Genomic DNA, 24,302 nt, shown 5'->3' with positions numbered 1-24,302 from the left:
GAGCGTGGAATGTCAGATCCCTTAATCGGGCAGGTAGGTTAGAAAATTTAAAAAGGGAAATGGATAGGTTAAAGTTAGATATAGTGGGAATTAGTGAAGTTGGGTGGCAGGAGGAACAAGACTTTTGGTCAGGTGATTACAGGGTTATAAATACAAAATCAAATAGGGGTAATGCAGGAGTAGGTTTAATAATGAATAAAAAAAATAGGAGTGCGGGTTAGCTACTACAAACAGCATAGTCAACGCATTATTGTGGCGAAGATAGACACAAAGCCCATGCCTACTACAGTAATTTATATGCCAACTAGCTCTGCAGGTAAAGAAGAAATTGATGAAATGTATGATGGGATAAAAGAAATTATTCAGATAGTGAAGGGAGAGAAAATTTAATAGTCATGGGTGATTGGAATTCGATAGTAGGAAAAGGGAGAGAAGGAAACATAGTAGGTGAATATGGATTGGGGGTAAGAAATGAAAGAGAAAGCCACCTGGTAGAATTTTGCACAGAGCATAACTTAATCATAGCTAACACTTGGTTCAAGAATCATGAATGAAGGTTGTATACATGGAAGAATCCTGGAGATACTCGAAGGTATCAGACAGATTATATAATGGTAAGACAGGCTTAGGAACAAGGTTTTAAATTGTAAGACATTTCCAGGGGCAGATGTGGATTCTGACCACAGTCTATTGGTTATGAACTGCAGATTGAAACTGAAGAAACTGCAAAAAGGTGGGAATTTAAGGAGATGGGACCTGGATAAACTGAAAGAACCAGAGGTTGTAGAGAGTTTCAGGGAGAGCATAAGGGAACAATTGACAGGAATGGGGGAAAGAAATACAGTAGAAGAAGAATGGGTAGCTCTGAGGGATGAAGTAGTGAAGGCAGCAGAGGATCAAGTAGGTAAAAAGACGAGGGCTAATAGAAATCCTTGGGTAACAGAAGAAATATTGAATTTAATTGATGAAAGGAGAAAATATAAAAATGCAGTAAATGAAGCAGGCAAAAAGGAATACAAACGTCTCAAAAATGAGATCGACAGGAAGTGCAAAATGGCTAAGCAGGGATGGCTAGAGGACAAATGTAAGGATGTAGAGGCTTGTCTCACTAGGGGTAAGATAGATACTGCCTACAGGAAAATTAAAGAGACCTTTGGAGAGAAGAGAACCACTTGTATGAATATCAAGAGCTCAGATGGCAACCCAGTTCTAAGCAAAGAAGGGAAGGCAGAAAGGTGGAAGGAGTATATAGAGGGTTTATACAAGGGCGATGTACTTGAGGACAGTATTATGGAAATGGAAGAGGATGTAGATGAAGATGAAATGGGAGATATGATTCTGCGTGAAGAGTTTGACAGAGCACTGAAAGGCCTGAGTCGAAACAAGGCCCCCGGAGTAGACAACATTCCATTAGAACTACTGATGGCCTTGGGAGAGCCAGTCATGACAAAACTCTACCATCTGGTGAGCAAGATGTATGAGACAGGCGAAATACCCTCAGACTTCAAGAAGAATATAATAATTCCAATACCAAAGAAAGCAGGTGTTGACAGATGTGAAAATTACCGAACTATCAGTTTAATAAGTCACAGCTGCAAAATACTAACGCGAATTCTTTACAGACGAATGGAAAAACTGGTAGAAGCCGACCTCGGGGAAGATCAGCTTGGATTCCATAGAAATGTTGGAACACGTGAGGCAATACTAACCTTACGACTTACCTTAGAAGAAAGATTAAGAAAAGGCAAACCTACGTTTCTAGCATTTGTAGACTTGGACAAAGCTTTTGACAACGTTAACTGGAATACTCTCTTTCAAATTCTGAAGGTGGCAGGGGTAAAATACAGGGAATGAAAGGCTATTTACAATTTGTACAGAAACCAGATGGCAGTTATAAGAGTCGAGGGGCATGAAAGGGAAGCAGTGGTTGGGAAAGGAGGAGACAGGGTTGTAGCCTCTCCCCGATGTTATTCAATCTGTATATTGAGCAAGCAGTAAAGGAAACAAAAGAAAAATTCGGAGTAGGTATTAAAATTCATGGAGAAGAAGTAAAAACTTTGAGGTTCGCCGATGACATTGTAATTCTGTCAGAGACAGCAAAGGAATTGGAAGAGCAGTTGAACGGAATGGACAGTGTCTTGAAAGGAGGATATAAGATGAACATCAACAAAAGCAAAACGAGGATAATGGAATGTAGTCAAATTAAATCGGGTGATGCTGAGGGGATTAGATTAGGAAATGAGACACTTAAAGTAGTAAAGGAGTTTTGCTATTTAGGGAGTAAAATAACTGATGATGGTCGAAGTAGAGAGGATATAAAATGTAGACTGGCAATGGCAAGGAAAGCGTTTCTGAAGAAGAGAAATTTGTTAACATCGAGTACAGATTTAAGTGTCAGGAAGCCGTTTCTGAAAGTATTTGTATGGAGTGTAGCCATGTATGGAAGTGAAACATGGACGATAACCAGTTTGGACAAGAAGAGAATAGAAGCTTTCGAAATGTGGTGCTACAGAAGAATGCTGAAGATAAGGTGGGTAGATCACGTAACTAATGAGGAGGTATTGAATAGGATTGGGGAGAAGAGAAGTTTGTGGCACAACTTGACTAGAAGAAGGGATCGGTTGGTAGGACATGTTTTGAGGCATCAAGGGATCACAAATTTAGCATTGGAGGGCAGTGTGGAGGGTAAAAATCGTAGAGGGAGACCAAGAGATGAATACACTAAGCAGATTCAGAAGGATGTAGGTTGCAGTAGGTACTGGGAGATGAAGAAGCTTGCACAGGATAGAGTAGCATGGAGAGCTGCATCAAACCAGTCTCAGGACTGAAGACCACAACAACAAAGCTATACACAAGGTCTTAGTAATACAATTACTAAACTATATCTACATCTATACTCCGCAAACCATCGTGAGGTGCATGGCAGACGGTATGTAGTAGTTATTAGGGTTTCTTATGTTCCAATCACGTATGGAGCGCGTGAAGAATGATCGTTTGAAGGCCCCTGTGCGTGCAGTAATTCTGATCTTAGAATGAGAGCGATACCCAGGGACGTGCATCCCTAGAGTAATCATTTAAGGCCGGTTCTTGAAACTTTGTTAACAGTACAAGTCGTATCACTTCAAGCAAAGAGGGGTTACCCTAGTCTCGGACATTATAGAATTTAGCATACATTAATATTCAGGAGTAAGTAAGAAATAACGTATTTTTTTGTTTTCTCCAAAAAAATTACCGCCCCTAAATACAGGCCTCGAAAGATGACATTGCGAACACCAATTTGAAAATGAAAATATCGGAATTTTTTTAAAAATATAGGTCTGTAACAGTTTTAGATATTTTGTTAGAATTTTTTTATTTTAAAGATAATTGATTTATGATTACAATGGTATTCCCCTTTTGGACAGACCTAAGTTCTTTTACTGTGTTCTTTTGATTTTTTTTTTGTAATTTAGAGATTTTCTTTAAAAAATGCCAATCCAGATAAGTTAATTTTTTCTGGTGATTACAACCAAATAGTACTATATCCTCTGTAAAAGAGAACTTCCACTTTTAAGTTGGACAACTTTTATTTTTAAAAATCATTTTTTTTTTTTTAACTTTCAAGGGTAATGTATGTCGTCACTGAAGCTGTTTCCTGCTAATTTCTTTGTTACAATGTTGCAGTTATTTCTTAAACTTTCTAGGAGGCCACAGGTGAGGGGGGGGGGTCGCTTGGAGGAGAAGGTATGTGCATGTGCTGAAATCAAGGCAGCAGGGTTTGTGTCCTAGAAAGGTGTGGAAAGGGTAAGGTGCGAGCAGGCAGAAGAGACTGACGATGAGTGTGTTCAGCCGCAGTGAGCCCGACAGTGTATCAAGGCACTCAGAAGTGTGCTTGGGAACAGTGGGCAACAAGAGGAGAGGGAAGTGAGAAGCCAAAAAGGACAGACTAGAAGGAAAAATAGAAGTCTGAAGGGGGACCTCAGGTACGGAAGAGTCACAGAATTGAAGCCATCAGGAGCAGAGGCCATGCCTGCCGTGTTAGCAGCACAGGACTTGTCGAAACCTGCCAGGGTGAAAGGGGTCCCCACAGTAGCCCAAAGTGTTCTGTGGGTGGCGGTATAGCTGGTGCGTAGAGGCTATAATGACCAGATAATATTAGGAAAAGAAAGTTGATTTAAAATGGAAGTAGCAATGAAATCTTACATTTAGATTAGAATATTTATCATGAGTTTAGTCACAAATGGTAGTGATGTGTTTATTGCTGTAAAGAACTTGATATTATCTAGCATGGTTATCACAGAACTTGAATATGAATTAACTTGGGTTCAAGTTAAGCATGAAAGTTTGGTCAGAAATGGTAATTGGATACCTTTATAGACTGTCTGGGTTGGAGCTTAGTGGTAAAGTGCTTCAGAGAGAGAACTTACCAGATATAAACTTCACTGCTGATACTGCTACAGTGAGGGGGGGGGGGGGGGGCGACTTCAACTTGCCAGGCCTAGATTGGGAGAGTCATGCTACCAAAACTTGTGCCAGAAACAGGGATTCGTGTGAAGTTATTTGAAATGTCTTGTCCGAAAATTACTTTGAGCAGATAAAGAACCAAATTGTGAAGGTAACATATTAGACCTCCTAGCAACAAACAGATTTGAACTTCTCAAATCAATTAATGTAGAGAACTGTGTCAGTGATCATAAGACTGTGATATCAGGCATTTTAAGAAAACTAGGAAGATACTTTTGCTTAGGGAGAGTTACAGGATACAAATAGTATTGTCTGGTCGATCAGTACAATATATTCAGTCATGAGGACGAAAATTCAAAAGCATCATTCAATATGCCTTAGACAAGCAAGTTCCAAACCAGGTCTTAAGGATGGATAAGACCCAACATGGTTTAATAGCTGTGCTAGAAAACTGTTCTGTAAACAAAGAAAGTTTCATCTCAGATTCAAGAGAAGTCAAAACCTAGCTGACACAAATACGTTGAAAAAAGCTAAAATGAGCATAAGGAGAGCACTAAGAGAAGCGTTCAGTGACTTTGAAAGTAAAATTTTGTTGAGCAAAATCCCTAAGAGGTTTTGGTCTTAAGTACAATCAGTAAGCAGTTTGAAATTGTCTGTTCATTCACTTGGCCCATGCTGGCACCAAAACGAAAGATAGCAGAGAGAAAGCCAAAATACTGAATTCAGTCTTCCAAAATTATTTCACTGTGGAAGATAGTAACACAGGCCCTCCTTTCATTGTCGTACAAATGTCGAAATGGCAGATATTGAGGCAACCGATCACAGAATAGAAAAGCAGCTACAATCACTTAGTAGTGGAAGGGCATCAGGGCCAGATGACATACCTATAAAATTTTACAAAATTATGTGAATATAGATATATGTCATTGACATCAATGTGTTGTATAATTAAGGAACATCTTTCATGCTCAAGAATTATGATGTTTTTGGATAACAAAAATCTCCTGTACAAAAATCAACATGGATTCTGCAAACAGAAATCTTGTGAAACTGAACTCCCTCTGTTCCTCCATGAGTTCCATAGATATGTAGACTGTGTCACTCATGTTGTCATGTTTCATGACTTAAGATCATCCTGCACTGCCGTTTAATGAAAAAAATATGAGCTTATCGAGTACTGGACCAGGTTTGCAACTAGATACAAGACTCCCTTGCAGTTTTTTGTCCTTTGATGAATATGCACAGAAACTTTGCAAGAGCTCGGCACCAAGCAGATGAAAATAAACCTGAAATGGCTTAACAGCACCAAAAAGTGACCACAAAATAACATACATACCCTGTGTCCATGTAGGGGAACAGCATGTGGCCTCTGAAAGCAATGTCAGAGCTGTCTGGGCATGGTGAGGGGCTTGTGGTGCAACTTCCAAGAAGGCACAATCCAGGGTCCAGAAGAACACACAACAGGATCATTGGCACAGGTTGAGATGATGAGACCGTTGGCAAGGCTGGCAACCACAACTGGAGTTGTTGTGTGGGCAGAGGCAGTGGCAAGTGGACCAACCACAGCAGAGCCGGCGTTGAACACACTGTCAAGATAGATGAGGTCAGCGTTGACAGGGCCGGCGACATCAGGAGGGCCACCCAATACAGAGACAGCACTGAAAGGACTGACGAAGGGAACAATGTCACAGACATGCTCTTTGAGAGTTGCTTTCCATTAGAACATTCTAAATGGGGTACTAGCAGTAATGGGCAGCCCAGGTGGCTGACTAGTAGGATAAGGATATAGTGTAGAACAAAGCGGGAGTTATATCAGAATGTTGGAAGTAGTCACAATCAAGCTACAGTAGCCCATTACAAACAGTATTGTAAGGTGCATAAAAATGTTATTAGGAAGGTAAAGAGTATGTGGTATGCAAATAGAATAGCTAATTCACAGGATAAAATTAAAACCATATGGTCAGTTGTGAAGGAAGTGTCTGGTCAGCAGCACAAGGTTGATGATATAAAGTCAGTTCGCAGTAACAATATTTCTGTTTCTGATAAATCAGATATATGTGCATTATTTAACAACCATTTACTGAGCATTGCTGGTGAATTAAATAAAAATTTAGCTTCTACAGGAAATCGTATAACTTTCTTGGCAAATGCCTTTCCGAGATTGATATCTGAAATACTCCTCTGTGATACAGACAAGACTAAGGACTCTCATGGTTATGATGGAGTGTCTAGCAAAATATGAAAGTACTGTGCTGCACATGTTAGCCCTATATTTAGCCACATTTGTAACTTTTCCTTTAGGTATGGTCAGTTTCCTGAGTGATTAAAGTACACAGTAGTAAAGCCGCTTTATAAAAAGGGATAATGAGATAATTTTAGACCTATTTCTATGCCATCAGTGTTTGCAAAAGTTATTGAAGAGGCTGTGTATGTAAGGGTAATTGATCATTTTATATCGTACGATTTGCCATCAAATGTACAGTTCGGCTTTAGAAGTCGTTTAACAACTGAAAATGCTAGATTCTCTTTTCTCTGTGAGGTACTGGATGGGCTAAACAAAAAGTTTCGAATGCTTGGAGTATGTTTTGATTTAACTAAGGCGTTTGATTGTGTTGATAACAAAATATTGCTCCAGAAGTTGGACCATTACAGAATACGGGAGTAGCTCACAATTGGTTCACCTCTTACTGTAGCAACAGGTAGCAAAAGGTCATTACTCCTGTTCCTTATTTATATAAATGATATGCCCTCTGGTATTACGGGTAACTAAAATATTTCTGTTTGCTGATGACACTAGCTTGGTAGTAAAGGATGTTGTGTGCAACATTGGCTCGGTTTCAAATAGTGCAGTGCATGACCTCAGTTCATGGCCTGTAGAAAATAAACTAACGTTAAATCACAGTAAGACTCAGTTTTTACAGTTTCTAACACACAGTTCAACAAAACCTGACCTTTAAATTTCACAGAATGAGCATATGATTAGTGAAACTGAACAGTTCCAATTTCTAGGTGTTCAGATAGTTAACTGTCATGGAAAGTCCACGTTCAGGATCTTGTTCAAAGACTTAATACTGCCATTTTTAATATTTGAATGGTTTCAGAAGTGAGTGATACTTATACATGAAAATTGGTCTACTTTGCTTATTTTCATTCGCTTATATCGTACACTATTATATTTTGGGGTAACTCTTCCCATTCTACAAGGATATTTTTGGTTCAGAAATGGGCGGTTCGGGCAATGAGTGGTGTGAGTTCACAAACCTCTTGTCGACCTCTGTTCAAGTGTCTGGGTATTTTGACATTGGCCTCTCAATATGTATATTCCTTATTGTTGTTTGTTACCAATATTGTTTATTCCCAAAAATAAGCAGCTTTCACTCGGTGAATACTCGGCAGAAATCAAACCTGCATTTGGATCGGACTTCCTTAACTCTTGTGCAGAAAGGTGTGCAGTATACTGTTGCATCCGTTTTCAATAAACTACCACTTGAATTCAGAAATCTTAGCAATAATCCAAGCACTTTCAAATCGAAGCTGAAGAGTTTCCTCGTGGGTCACTCCTTCTATTCTCTCGAGGAGTTCCTTGAAAAATGAAGCTGATTCTTATTGTATTGCTGATAGCTTTTACTTAACCTTATGGACAGACTTTTTTCAGGTTCATTAACATTTATTTTTGTCTGTTATTACTTTTATGTTGTAATTTCATGAACTGACACATTTCATAACCTTGGAGATTTGCTCCTCAATTTGGTCCTACGGAACTTGACGTGGGGGGGGGGGGGGGGGGGAAGAAAAGAAAAACAGACAGATGTGTCGACCTGGCTGCAGGGCTTGTAGTGTGAAGACCGATAACAGGAACAGTGTCACCGCATACAGGATTGTCGCTGACAGTAGGACAGCTAACAACTGGACTTTCCGCGTTTTTGAGATGGTCAGTGAGGGCATGAGGGCAGATCAGTACAAGGCCAGTGACATTAGGGCTGAGGACAGTGCCGACATTGCCACTGACAGGCTTGGCAGCGACTTGATGACCAGACATAATGAGGCCGGTGCTAGCAGCATGTTACCGAGGGGAGGGCCAGTCATTAGGTCTGGTGCCAACGGATCCAACACTGATAGTGAGAGAGTCAGTGTCTAATAGGCATAATCCATATCACTTCAGGCAGGGGGTTACTGAATTTAGCATATGTTAAAATTAAGGAGTAAGTAAGAAACACATTTTTTTTTGTTTTCTGCGAAAAAATTCCTGCTCCGATATACAGGCCTCCAAAGATGACACTGTGAACACCATTTTGAAGATGCGAATATTGGAAAATTTTTTAAAATGCTGTATGTCTGTAACATACCTAGATATTTTGTTAGAGTTTTTTTTTTTTTTTTTTTTTTTTTTTTTTTTTTTTTTGAAAGATAATTACTTTATGATTACTGCGGTATCCTCTGTTTGGACATACCTAAGTTCTTTTAGTGTCCTCTTTTGAATTTTTTATGATTTAGGGAAATTTTATTTTATTTTCAAAAATGCCAATCCAGGTAAGTTTGATTTTTTTCTGTTGATTACTACCAAGTAGTACTATATTCTCTGTAAAGGAGAGCTTCCACTTTTAAGTTGGACAGTTTTTTTTTTCGTCCGGGAGAAAACCGGGAAAAACCCGGGATGTTTTTAGAATTCCGGGAATTTTTCATTGTTTCAGTTTTCAGTTAAATTGTTTCAGTTTTCAGTTAAATTGTTTCAGTTTTCAGTTAAATTTTTGTATATTTGACTGGTAAGAACTGATATTCTAACAAAGGATATTACTGTATCCCGCTACTGCAGAATAATACTTAAACAATAAAACATAAACGAGAGAAAAAAACGAAAATAACTTAAATTGCAAAGGAAAGGCGCCATTTACAACAACGACACACAGTGCTCATGCAAGCGTCTGCCAATTGAAAATGTGTCAAAGGCTTTAGGAAGACTATGCAGTGCTTCATAACAACAAATTGCCTCCAATGAGCATGAAGTCGCAACTGTTTACATTCGATTTGTTTTAGCAGTTACGAGCGGGCTCATGCGCATACGCAGTTGAGTCACGTTTGAGTAGTAGCACAGTCTAACTAGACATTGGTAGTAGATTTTCCCGCTTCTGGAAACAGGAATGTGGCTGTTGACTGTGCAAGCAGTCGCAGCAAGCAGCTAGGTGCTATCGGGAAAAGGGGGCGCCAAATTCATATTCTTGGGGAAAACAACTTGTTTCACAAAGCACCTAACATTCAGCGCACTTTTGCTTATCGATTATTCATATCATTTTGAAACGATTCCCTGTTGGTTTTTTAACATTTTTGAACACATTTTAAGTTGATTTCTGAATGAATCATAAGCTGACTGTGAATGCATGCGTAGTGTACGTGATGTCTTTGTCAGGAGAATCCTCATCGCTTCTACAAATAAACTTTCCGCAGACAAAAGGGGACGGGGCAGTATGAGCTGAGGGAGTAAAGCCGAACGGGTGAATGCCAATCGCTGTCTGATTATGTGGTTGATTGGGTTTGCGAATGATCAGCGTTGTTGTAATTACTAGCGAAATCCACAGATTCAGACTACCAGAGTGGAAATAAACGACTGACAAGAATAACAGCTGAGAAAGATTACATATTATCTTCTCGGTGTATCCAAGAAAACGAAATTTTGACGGAAAATTTTTGGCCAGATCGCTACACTAGTAAGGACCAGTAGTACAGTCTCCGGCTAGCAGCCGCGTAAGTTCTATTCTGGAAGTAACGCGGTAAACGTGTTGTTCGAACACATAATAACGCCTAACCGGAAAATAATCGCGGGATAACTAAACCTGTGATTCTGGCAGGGTTAGTGAAGTTAATCGGCGAACAAATTTTGACAGTGGCAGCAATAGCTACAGAATAGGTGATGACAAGATTGTTAGAACGAGGAACGAGAAGAAACGGGGACATCACACAAATCATGGAAGAATAAGACGATTCCAAATTTATATAAAAATTTCGTAATACTACTTTTCGATCTCATGCTTGAGAAGTTGGTGCGTATGAATGAAATGTGAAACTATTTCCTAACATATAGCTTTTTGCTTGTAGTAGGCCTAATAGGCATTTGATATTGGTACTTATTGGATTATATTCTGTCGTGTTATAAAAATGTCAATTTGTGCCAAAACAGATTCGTTTATTTGGCGTGTTACAAAATTGCTGCCATATTAGAAGGCCTATTTTGTTTTATCTAGCAGACAGTGACAAAATAGACGTAGTCAGATCGAGAAACGACGGGTCAACAGAAACATCCGATCTCACGCGTCGGCTTTGACCCGTGACGTAACGGTGTTGTGGTGCGTGACGTCATTACGGCGCGGAGTTTGGTTTGTGAGTGTGGCGTGTTTGTAGATGTTGCCTCGTTGACGTTACCTTAGTAGGAGTTTTAGGGCCTGTAATATATAGTTTACCTTTTTACTGTACTTTTTGTTTTAACGTCGTCTATGAGGCTTTTATCAGTTTGCCATTAGATTGTTCAATCTTTATGGTCTATATGTTTTGCCGCTACTCGTTATGTCTAATGAATCAATATTGTTTTTTTCTTTTTTATTTGTTTCATCTTTTGATTGACCTACACATTGATCTGTAGCGTAGCCCTGAATACGAGGTTAGGTTGGGAGTTTTTTTTTTGGCGGGGGGGGGGGGGGTCAGGGGGGGCGCAGCCCCCCCCCTGCCTGGCTTTGAGTACCACTTGTTTATTATTATCTTTGTTTGCTATCAATGTTAGCAGATTGTTCTTGTGAAACCTTTGTGTGTGTTGTTTTTCTATGTGTTTTCGTCTTTGTGATACGTATGCAACGTTTCTATATCCGCCATATTGGAATTGTCGTTTCTGCTATATTTGTGACGTCATGGGTCAAAGCCGACGGGTTAGATCGGACGCTTCCGTATTTCCAATACCAGTCTTGGGTATTATTTGTATTAACAGCTTTTTCAGTATTAGACAACGACATTTTGATTTTTCATGTATCAAAACCTTTGACGGACGTTGATGAGGTAATAGATTCTTTCGCAGAAAGGAAAGCACGCCATGTAAAGCTGTAGCAAGATTAGAGAGAAAAAATGCTAGGAGCTAAGGTTTGAAGAAATGTGTAATTTCTTGCTTATCTCTTGTCAGTATTGGTTATATATCCTATATTTAATTTTATGTCACGCAAAACAGCAAATTATTAGCTATTAGGCAATAAAGAGTTCAGATTTTCTGAAGAGTTCTTGTTCTCTCGATTACAAATAATCCCATCCGCTATTAATTGTGAGATTTTTTTTGAAGAGGGACATGCTGTCAAACCGGCCGATTGGCAGCAGTAGAGGCACCACAGGACATTTCAATTTCCACTCTCCTGAATATAGTTTGGACGTGCGGTAGAAAAATGCTTTATGAAGAGGCGTGGCACTGCACTTTGACATACTTAAGACCAAATAATATGTCTTACATTTCCTCGAATACATATGTTTTATGTTTCAGACTTTTCAGAAAGACGTGCGCTACAAGATGAACCTATTTTGAAAATTCGATTTTTTTTATTTATTTTAATATTGACCCGGTTCGCAAATTTCGTAGATCCGGGGCTGATGCGCAGAGCAGTCTGAGCTATAGTGCGTAGGCTCCACGTGACCCGTGTTTACATTTAGTGATGTTTCCTGTTTCCCCTTCGTTTACTCTCACGTCAAATGAAAACAAAACGGTTATCTGTGGCCGGGAGCTATCTAGTGAATTAAAACACATTCACATAATTACGGAAGGCAGAAATATGTCATCAGTTTCAGATTTTATTTTATCTCCACCTATCTGACAGTCATGCATTAATCGCCTTGCGGAACAATGAAGTTATTTTTGTCTGTTTGCTAAAGAAATTAGGCTTTTATTAACCTTTTCCGCAGAGGTAGTCAATGTATTTGAAAAGATATGTTTAATTCCACAGTACTGGCTAGTTTCAACTTTTCGCTGCATTTCAAGTGCACGTTTTCATTTTCTAGCACGTATGGATTTATGCCATAATAAAGACCCAAACATGATATAATACAGTACCGGTGCACCAAGAAAACTTACAACCCTGAAAACCACACTGAAAAGCTTAATATCAGGTCGAGGTCTATTTCATTGGGAATCTGGACATACGAATGTGCCCTTAAAGTATGCACTTTAAATGTGCAGATTTTAATATGGTTCACGAAATTCCGATGCTCTTGCAGTATCCTCTGATGTCGTGTTTCTTTTATGACAATGTATGATCTTTCAATGTTTTACTCGTACGTACATACGGACTTCCTACGTCATGATAGCTACCCAAGCGCGGTGTCGCCTGTTATCTGCGCTCTCGGGCAACTGCTGAAACGAACCTATTTCTGACAGGTCGTGGGAAAATATTGCGAATGGTGCTTTGAAAAGGGTTACTTTCAAAGTAAATATCCTTTTACGTAAGTTGAGCTATGTGCAAGAATGTACCATTAATTCATTAAATTACAGAGCGTTTGACTCTCATTTAAAAATCAAATCTTTGATGACGAGCCAGTTAGAAGAATTTCAAACCCTGAAGATCAGACATTTATGTCATTATTAAAAATTTTACTGGCACATTTGTGTGATACATCTTAAGTGTAATACGCGCAAAAAAGATCAACAGTATGTGCGAAAGCTTAGCTCCTCTTGCAGCTTGAGACCAATATTATATGTGAAAGCTTTGCTTTTCTTGTAGCAACACTATGTGTATTAATATAAAATATTAACTTTCCCTGTTTGTGTGTTCGTGCTACTTAACAGTAATGTTGCTGTTAGCTGACTACATCACGTGTCCTATGCTCTGAATATCCGCTGTCATCGGCTGGTGAGATCACGTGACATGAGCTACGAACGCCTTACAAAAGCGCATCGAAATCTCGATTTCAATGATTCGGAAAGTAACATGCGGTGCTTGGTGGAATTCAAATGTGTGCTGTCGTAATATGAAAATACGCAGCGCACATGTTGCTGCCCATCAAAGATGTTTCCGAAATGTGTCTTTTTTCCCTGAATTTCGTTTCCTAAAGTTCCCGGAAATTGTACGCCCGTATATAAAACCATAACCATTCAAAGGATCGATAATGGAAAATATACCGTCATCCGGGAGAAAGTGTATTTTTAACCTGGAAGTCCCGGAAAAATCCGGGATTTTTTTTTTCCTTGTCCATTTATACACCCTGTTTTTCATTTCAGGTTTCTGTATAGTAGTTCAGTGCTAATTTGTTTACTGAAGAGGTTGCTAAGAAATCTGAGACCTCCAGTGAGTTCTGTGTTTTCATGAGGAATTTGCCAGTTGACACAGTTGCAGAGTGTTTTGTGAAAAGGATTGTTTGAAATGTCTTCTGACTGGAGCCAAAGGAGAGTGAGTGTGCTGACTATTTGCATATCTTGGGAATAAAGACTCTGTTTCAAAGTGAAGATGTTTCCAGTGATGACCTTGTGTTCTAAATGTTTTGACAGAATAACAACAATGATAGTATCTGAACAAGGTGAAGCCTCCCATGGTGCAGATGATGTAGATGTTGCATCAATAGAGGAAGAATTAAATATCCTGAATCAGTAAACTACAGAGTTAGGTGTTAGTCCTGTTAAGAAATCTTGGTCAGTGAAGTCGAGTCATAAGCTCTATGCATCAAGAAAGTGCAGAGAAATTACTAAAGCTATGGATGAATACTCTACAGCAAAACTGACCACACTCTCCAAAATAGGAATTCCATCTTCAGAAGAAAATGAACCAAAGCACTCTTGCACCTCTTGCCAGGAATTTTTCAGAAATATCAATTTAGCTGTTGAATATTGTGCATCCCACACTGAAAATTCCAGACACATTTTCAAAGAAAACAATTTTGAACCACGTTCCATCAGTATCAAACTACATGGCAGACAGATCAAGAAATGTAAGGTCTGTAAAAAGGAGCCTTGGAATACCATATCCCTATTATGGTCATCCTGTAGAAGCAGCTCAAGTTCAAATAATGCAGTCATTTTAGGTGGAAGATAAATGAGACTTTTCGCCAGAGTGGGAGGGGGGGGGGGGAAATAATAATAATAACAGTTGATGGTCAAAAAGTTGTGAAAGTGAAGAGGTACATGACTCGCAGTATTAAAGAAACTTTTGCAATTTATAATAGCAACTATACAACTTCACATATTGGAAGACCAAAATTTTATGCGCTGCGACCTAAGTGGGTTGTTCCACACCCACCAAGAGATGCCAGTTTGTGTGTGTACTGCGCAAATTTTGAACTTTGTGTGGTTACTTTGAAGAACTTACTGGAGCATGTGACATGACACCTTGCTAAGGCATGTGAAGTCATTAGCAGTCAGTGACGTATAACGAGAGACTTTTTTGTTTCAAGAATGTGGTGACTGCCCTGGAAAGGGAGGACTGTCTTTACAGGTACTTGGCCTGGGAGACATAGCAGATAACTCTACAGAAATTAAATGTGCAACATGGGAGGAAAATAATTAAGAAAACTGTGGCCTTTGACAATTTCATTGATAAACTTGGTAAATGGTCAGTGAAAGCAGTAACACACCAGGATCTGAAGAAACAACACCACTTGCAGAAGTGAAAGGGTGTGTACAGGCTGAAGAACTATGTTTAGTGCTTCACTGTGATTTTGCTGAGAACTGGTCTGTAATTCTCCCACATGAAGTACAAGGGCATCATTGTAGTAATGGCCAGGTTTCAATTTTTACAGGAGTGACATATTTTCAAAACAAAACCACAAATGTTGCAATTATTCCTGATGACACAGGACATGACTGCACATGCTTTGCTAGCAATGCGCAAAATTCAACTGCAAACAGGGGCAGAGAAGATCATCATTATTTCTGATGGTGCTCCTAGTCATTTTAAAAATTGTTACCAGCTGTTTGAATTGAGTAAGTCGCTTCTGCCAATTGACTGGGTATACAGTGCTCTATTGGTCACAGGAAGGGGCCTTGTTATGGTGTAGGAGCCCTGCTGAAGCACCATTCTACAAAACTCAATCCTTCCAGAACAAATACAGCTGCAATTCAGAATGCTGAGGATCTTAAGAGTGTTATGAAATCTTACACATTCACAGCCATCATACTTTTGTCCAAAGAGGAAATCAAAGAATTTTGTGAGCAGAAAAAAGAAGAATGGTCCAACCAAAATACCCCTGTGAAATAAATTCAGAAGAGATATTTTTGGACTCAGTGATGGATTAACTCACATTGCACGCACTTCAAATTTTGTTCGCTCGGCCAATACGTCAGAAACAGCAGGATAATATTCAGATTCACAACCTGAGAAGGGGGATGTTTGCGGCATGTTTGTACAACTGTGACTAGTGGACTGCAGAGATTATAGACATCAGTTATGAGTTAAACGAAATTATAGTGAACTTTATGCTACCTCATGGACCAGCTGCTGGATATAGGTTTCCAGCTGAAGGACAACAACAACAAAATCAGTGCTCACTTCCTGTTCACAATGTTTTGAAGATTGTAAGGGCTCCAGTTCCTTGGTTCAACAGGAAGGCTCTATATCAAAGGAAGACACAAGCAGTGGAACACATTTTTAGTTCATTGACTGGCTAATTTCAGTACAAAACAGAGTGCACAGAAGTTGTGTAAATCGAAACCTTTAAGTCTTTGGACATTCATTTTGGAACCATTTAAAATGCTTGAAAAATGAGTCTCTTGTTCATATTTCAAAACTAAACTTACGTGAAATAAGGCTAGGTTTTGATTTTTATGAGCCTGTTATGTGATGATGTGGTAATAAAACAGGTTTTATGTATGTCCAGTATTTCAGTTGTTTTTAAAACCTGTTCAGCCTAAAAGTGGATTCTGACCTTTTCATGGAACATAGAGCTGTATGCTACTAATCAACAGAAAAAAAATCAAAATTGAATGTATTGGCGTTTTTGGAAAAAAAAAATCCCATAAATTATAAAAAAAGTTTGAAACACTATAGTAAAAGAACTTTGACAGATAAGTCCAAATGGAGGATTTCTTTGTAATCATCAAGCAGTTACCTTTCAAATAAAAGGAAATCCCCAACAAAATACCTGGAACTGCTCCAGAGATACAGCATTTCAAAATTTTTCCCAATTTTGCATCTTCAAAATGGTATCTGCAGTGTTATCTTTGGAGGACTGTATCTTGGAGCAGAATTTCTTTTGGAGAAAACAAAAAAATACGTGTTCCTTACTGAGTCCTACATTTTGATATGTGCTAAATTCAGTAACATCCGTGACTACGAAGGTAAGATTTTTTCCTAGCCCGCCTGAATTGATATGTACTATGCCCAGTAGATTTTCTGAGGACAGTTTACATCTTTCTTCAAAAGTCTACCAGCAGTTCCTTCAATATCTCTGTAACAATCTCCCATTGATGAAACAAACCTTTGACCTCTCATGCTGCCCTTCTCCATATATGTTCAGTATTCCCTGTTAGATCTATTTGGTTTACGTCCTACACACTTGAGCAGTATCCTAGAACTGGTTGCATGAGTCATTTCTAAGCAACCTTCTTTGTAGACTGATTGCACTTCTGCACTATCGTACCAATAATCCGAAGGCTACCACTTGCTTTGCCTATGACTGAATGTATGTGACAATTGTGTTTCATATCCCTACAAAGTGTTACACCTAGGTAGGTTTATTGATGTTATAGTGACAGGATACCACATTTTTTTCATTTTGTGAAGTGCACAATTTTACGTGTCGGACCATTTAGAGCAAGTTGCCAATCTCTGCACCACTTTGAAATCTTATCAAGGTCTGACAAAATATTTACACAGCTTCTTTCAGATGGTACTTCATTACAGATAACTGAATCATCTGCAAAAAATCTGATTTTACTATTAATATCGTCTGCAAGGTCATTAATGTGTAACATGAACTGCAAGGGTCTCTACACACTTCCCTGGGGGACACCCGAAGTTACTTCTATGTCTGACAATGACTCTCAATCCAAGGTAATTCGCTCTATCCCACTAAACTAAAATGATCAATAATACATACCATCTTTAAAAGTACAGTATAAGAAAATACGTAGGAAAGTCATACTTGGGACAAAGGAAATGCATAACCAAGAATTAATAAGAAACTGAATTAACACGGCTGTGGCCACATGAGAAACTGTTAATAATACAACTGATAGGTAATTCAGGAATGATTTATTAACATGAATTAAACACTTTAGAACTGAAATTGCTGATTATAAGACCATATGTGACGTGTTGAACAATCACTTTACAAGTGTATGGTCAACATATCTGAAATCTGTAATGTTTAGGTGGTGGGTAGGGAGTACGAACTCACCACTCCATATGTGGTGTCACCGCCAGACACCACACTTGCTAGGTGGTAGCTTAAATCGGCCGCGGTCCATTAGTACATGTCGGACCCGTGTGTCGCCACTGTCAGGATCGCAGACCGAGCGCCACCACAAGGCAGGTCTCGAGAGACTTACTAGCACTCGCCCCAGTTGTACGGACGACGTTTCTAGCGACTACACTGACGAAGCCTTTCTCTCATTTGCCGAGAGACAGTTAGAATAGCCTTCAGCTAAGTTAATGGCTACGACCTAGCAAGGCGCCATTAACCATTTGTAACGTTGCATGTACCTCAAGATAGAGTCTCACTTGTATCATCCAGAATGCTGTATACCAAAGGACAATATAAAAGTTAAGTGTTCTAGTAGCTACGTTCTTTTCTTTATCACATTCATTACGAATCCTGTTCCAGACTTAACGCCAGACGGCGTGAGTTGACGCTTGCCCTTTCGGCTACTTCACTGTGGACTGGCTGCCTTAACAGTCCACTACACCATATATATAGCAGAAAAAGTTACTTTATGTACAACAGTTTGACTTGAGGCAGGGAAAGTCTTATCAGTGGGTTCCTGTGCTTAATTCTTCAATTAACTATGTACTGCATTTAATGACTAAAAGTTGACATAAGGAATATCCCTGTGTCTCACCATGTCATTTGATCTGTAGAACATGAAAAACAAGAACACATACTACTACTGCTGCTGCTGCTGCTGCTACTGCTACTACTACTACTACTACTACTACAGAAAACAACACTTAGTTATGATATAAGGACATATGCAGTGACTAGCTTAGATACTGTCTACAATTCATGAAACAGAGGATAGTGATTACATCACAAAGTGGGGCATTGTAAATCCAGTTAACAAATTGTGAAACAAAATACTGAAGCAAGTAACCGAGAAATTTAAGCAGCTTTATTGTGATAAAAAGGTAATTACAGCCGGCAGCAAATAAAAACTATATGCGATATAGTGGGTGGGACCAAAAGGAACAGAAGCAGTTAGCTCTAAAAATAAATGAGACATTTGTAACAAATGAATGTAATGTTACAAACCTCTTAAACAAATACGTTGTTTCTGTTGCTGACAGCACGGTATTGTGAGGCTCAGTCTGAAGTAAAGCCTCTTTATAAGGAGGAGGATTAAGAGATACTGTAAAACTATAGACCAATTTCCCTTTTGCTTCCTTTTCCAAAAGGAAAATTTGAAAATGTTGTGCTCAAGTGTTTTCTTAAGCATCTGACTGCAACATTTATTGTCCAAGTCACAGGTTGGGTTCCTTAAGGGTTTTGATATAGGGAAGGCTATTTACACTTACAGTGAGATTGTACTTAATTCGTGAGATAACGAATTAGAGGCCATTGGTATTTTCTGTGACCTGTCAAAAGCCTTTGACTCTGCGAATCACAGAATTTTCTTAAGTAAATTAGAATATTATGATGTCACTGGTACTGCAGCAAAATGGTTAGAGTCTTACCTAACGGGAAACAAAGACTGTTGTTGCAAAGTACGTGTGGAGTAAGCAATTGGTCTTCATCTGCTGGGAATTAATTTCATGTGGTGTTCGTCAGTGTTTCATTTTGGGTCCATTGCTTTTTTGTGTGTACATTAACGACCTCTCATCTGTCACATTGCCAGATGCTAAGTTGTGTTTGCAGATGATACAAACATTGCAATAAATAGCAAGTCAAGCACAGATTTAGAAATGGCTACTAATCAGACTTTCACTGACATTGATAAATGGTTTAAAGCTAATTCACTGTCATTGAACTTTGAAAAGACCCACTGTGTGCAGTCCAGAACCTGTAAGGCATGCACATAGAAGTGGTTGACAATGTTAAATTTCTGGGATTACAAATTGATAATTAATTCAGTTGGGAAGGGCATACCACACAATTGCTGAAGCGCCTAAACAAGTTTCTTTGCAATGTGAATGTTGTCAGATGTAGGAGACAAAAAAAGAAATTACATACTTTGCTCTGTTATGTCATGGGATCATATCTTGTGGTGTCAATTCAAGAACATTATATAGAAACCTATTCAAAGAACTGGGTAGTCTAACCACTGTTTTTCAGTATATTTATTCCTTAATGAAATTTGTTCCAAGTAATATGTCTCTAATAATGTGTGTCTATTTTGAACCAAGAGTTCAATACATAATATCAACACTAGGAATAAGAAAAATCTACATAAAGACCTAAAAATCAGTTACCTCTTTCCAAAAAGGAGTCCAGTAATCAGGAACACACATTTTCAAGATATTTCCAGCAACAGTTAAAAACTTGATTTCATATAAAGCACAGTTTAAATAGAGTTAGAAAGACTGTTGTAATAAGCAACTCCTAGACTGTTTGATAAGCTACTCCTGTACTGTAGATGAACATCTTAACATGGACTGTTTAGAGCAGCTTAAGTAAAAAGTAGTAAAAGTGGATTTCAGTTTTGACAGTACTTTGTCACAACAGTCAGAATTAGGCATTTTGTGTGTGATAAATTTATTAAAAGTCCATAACTGTGTTTGATTGTGAGAGTGTATTAATTCTGTAAATATTAGCCGTTCCAGTTTACTGTAATGTATTCACGTATCTCAACAATATCCAGACAAATGATCAGGGAATTGAGAATTATATTAAAGTTTAATTTTTTTTGTGTTATACCTTCTGACATGTTCCACATTCACAAGAATCATCTCATTTTTGAGTCTGTGGAATCAAAACTGGATCTGATCTGATCTAATCTAAACTATTCCATTCCACAGGGGTCAACACTTGGTCCCCATGCATTTATATTTATATTTACCGTAAAGAAGACACGTTAAGTTTTAGACAGATACAATTAAAACACACTTAACATAAAACTTTCGGGTACGGGCTTCATCAGCAAAAGAGATGCCCCCCCCCCCCCCCCACCAACTCCGGCAGCTCAGACCGGAATGCAACCTGTCATGTGAGATGCAAACAGCAAGCAGGAATCTGGAGGGGAGTTTGGAAGGGGACGGGATAGTAGTACACAGGGGGGGGGGGGGGGGGGCTCCAGAGATGAACGCTGTGTGGTAGTGTGCACAGGGACTAGAATACCAACAGGCGCAGCATCAGTAGGTTGTGGGGCAGGGAGGTGGGGGGGAAAAGGGCAAAAAAGGAGAGGAGTGGGCAAAGATGGACAGGTGTGTTGGCAGAGAGCGGCAAACAAAGGGGGTGGGAGACAGAATTGGGAGGAGATATTAGGACAAAGGGGGTGGAAATACTGGGTGGAGGGTGTGGGGCATATGTTATTGTAGGTTGAGGCTGGGATAATTACTGGAGTGGAGAATGTGTTGTTCAGAAAAGCTGGTAGTGGAAGGGACGATCCAAATGGCTCGAATAGTGAAGCAGTCATTGAAATCAAGCATGTATGTTCAGCTGCATGTTGTGCTACAGCATGGTCTACTCTGCTCTTGGCTACAGTTTGGTGGTGGTCATTCATCCTGGTGGACAGCTGATTGATAGTCATACCAGTATAAAAAGGCGCAGCATCGGTAGGTTATGGGGCAGGGAGGTGGCGGAAAAAGGACGAAAAAGGAGAGGAGTGGGCAAAGATGGACAAGTGTGTTGGCAATGATTGCAGTAGAGTTGGTAAGTGCCATGGCTGCTTTCACATGTGGCCTGGCCCATGATGTGGTAGGATGAACCTGTGACAGGACTGGAGTAAGAGTGCTGGGTGAGTGAATTGGGCAGGTTTGCACCTGGGTCTTCCACAGGGATATGATCCTAATGGTAAGGTGTGGAGATTGGGAGTGGTATAGGGATGGACTTGTATGTTGTGGAGATTGTGTGGGCGACGGAACACCACTTTTGGGGGGATGGGAAAGATCTCTGGTAGGATATCATTTTTGGGCATTATGATTGGTAATCAAACTCCTGGTGAAGGATCATGTTCCAATCTGTGGAGGGACTGGATGACGATGAGGGCACTACTTTCTTACTGGTTGTTGGGGGTGATGGGGAGATTGGGGATGTGAGGGGAAATGGCTTGAGAGATCTGTTTGCAGACTAAGTGTGCGGGATAGCACCAATCTGTGAAGTCCTTTGTGAGACCCTCAGCATACTGGGCAAGGGAGCTCTTGTCAACGCTGTCCATCAGTGGCCAGGCTGTATGGAGGGTTCTTTTTATGTGAAAGAGATGACAGCTTTTGAAATGCAGGTACTGTTGTTGGTTGGTGGGTTTAATGTGGATAGAGGTGCGAATGGAGACATCAGAGAGGAGGAGGTCAACATTAGGAAGCTGGCAAGCTGAGTTGAGGAGGACCTGTTGGAGCAGATGGGATAGAAGGCATTGAGGTTTTTAAGGAACAAAGCTAAGGTGCCTTGGCCCTGAGTCCGGATCATGAAGATATCATCACTGAACCTGAACCAGACTATATGTTTGGCATTTTGGGAGACTTGGAAGATCTGCTCTGGATGGCTCATAAACAAAGTGCGATGCAGGTGGTCATGGCAGTGATAGTTGCTTTCTGGCCTGAGGTGTCGGAGTCGGCAGTTGTGTTCTGTTTCTCTTTTGCTGATGAAGGCTGTGACCAAAAGCTTTGTGTAAGTGTCTTTTAAGTGTGTCTATGACTTAATGTGTCTTCTTTATGGTAAGTAGCAATCTATCTTTTCCTACTTTCTTGAACTTCAATATATATATTATGATATCGTATGTGTTCTACTGGGCATTGCCTTTTTGCCTATTTGATTCTTTGCTACCTTCACTATTTCCTCTCTCAAAGCTACCTATTTGTGCTTTCCCCTATTGAGTCAATTGTTGCCTAATGCTGCCTTTGAAATTATCACCAGCTTCTGGCTCTTATGTGTTTATTCATGGCCCATCTCTTTAATTATGTACCTTTCCACAATTTCTTCAGTTTTATTCTGCAATTCAAAGCTAATAACTTATGATCAGAACCCATATCTACCTGTCCAAGTGTTATGCAGTTTAAAATCTGATTTTGAAACCTCTGTTATATAATTATGTAATCTATCTGTAACCTCCTGGTGTGTCTCAATCTTTTTCACATATACAACCATTGTTCATAAATCTTAAACCAAGTATTAACAGTTACGAAACTGTGCTTTGTGCAAAATGCTACCAGACAGTTTCCTCTTTCATGCATTTTCCCCAGTGCATGTTTCCCTATTATTTTTCCTTCTCTTCCTACTATTGAGTTCCAGTCATCCACCTGAGTTAAATTTTTGTCCAACTGAATAATTTTCTGTAACTCATCATACATTCTTTCAGTCTCTTCATCATGTGTGGAGGTAGTCGTGGTATAAATTTCTAGTACGGTAGTGGGTAAAGGTTTTTTGTCTTCCATGGCTGCCTCAGAGTCATCACTCTGCTTTCCATAGCAGCTTACGTAGATTCCTATTTTCTTATTCATTATTAGACGTACTTCTGTATAAACCCTATTTGATTTTGTGTTGATAACATTGTACCTGCCTCTAGACATTACTAATTCCCACTATACTAACTTCAATTTACCCATCTCTGTTCTTAAACTGTATAAAGTGTCCACCTGATGAAGTATTCAGCACTCCTTGTTCTGACCAGTGGAATGTCAGTTTTGTTTCTGCTGATCCTCCTGAGTGGTCCCTGCCCAGATATCCAAATGTGTGACTGTTTGTATACAATGAAGCCTTTGATACTGCCTGTCAACTTTGACCAGTGACATCATGCCAAGCCCAGAAATACAACACTGAAATGATTTCAAGATGGTGACCATAACATCATAATAAACCGTTCCAGTGAAGTGAAAATATAATCGTCGTCAATCGTGGAGGGTCATTCCACTTTAAGTGGATCAGGAGACCTCTCTCTATAATTTCTGAATCTAATGAAATTTCATGGGAAGGTTCCACAATGCTTCAGATCGATGTATACAGAGTTACAGCTCAATACTTCCTTCGGTTTCATTTCTACAGTCTCAATAGATAGGGGACCCACATTTTGCACTGCCTGACATGCATGCTAAAGTGTCAAATTTAGATAGCAGTTATGAAACATACTCTTAACTTACAAGCCCCTGCTTTTGCATACTTGAGCAAGTTTTTTGCTGAATAAGAAATATTACTGATTAGATTTTTAAATACATCAAGTGACAGCTGTACCTCTTCAAAAACGCGAGAAAATTTATTTTGTGGCTTGGAGAGCCCATATTTAACCAGACATAGATCATAATTTCATGTACAGACTCAGCCTAAAGTTGGTAATGACATACAGCCGTGTTGTCATCTTGTGCTTTTTATACAGTAGCCTCTGCTGCTTGGTTTGAAAATATATTCACCTAAAAAGTTAATAAATGTTTTGAGTGCCAAATTTTGGATGTTTTTGGGAGACCATATCTCAACTGTATGTTCTTTAATCCGTTTTGTCTTGCTACATCTGGAAACAGTATTGTTTAAATTTCAGAAGCTGTGTGGTTCAATTTTAGACCCGCACGTGCTTATGGGCGAAAAACATCGCTCTGTCTTATTACCTGTCTTAC

At 39.3% G+C, this 24,302-nt stretch overlaps 1 protein-coding gene across 3 annotated transcripts in view; it reads left to right on the top strand.

The window, feature by feature from the left end:
- Positions 1–24,302, top strand: part of LOC126260917 (BAG family molecular chaperone regulator 3) — a 177,119-nt gene that overhangs the window by 378 nt on the left and 152,439 nt on the right. The gene's annotated exons all lie outside the window — the stretch shown is intronic.

This window comes from Schistocerca nitens, chromosome 5 (genome assembly GCF_023898315.1).
Source record: "Schistocerca nitens isolate TAMUIC-IGC-003100 chromosome 5, iqSchNite1.1, whole genome shotgun sequence".
Lineage (NCBI taxonomy): Eukaryota > Metazoa > Arthropoda > Insecta > Orthoptera > Acrididae > Schistocerca > Schistocerca nitens.
The sequence above is the reverse complement of the archived record's forward strand: the minus strand, read 5'-3'. Positions and strand labels throughout refer to the sequence as shown.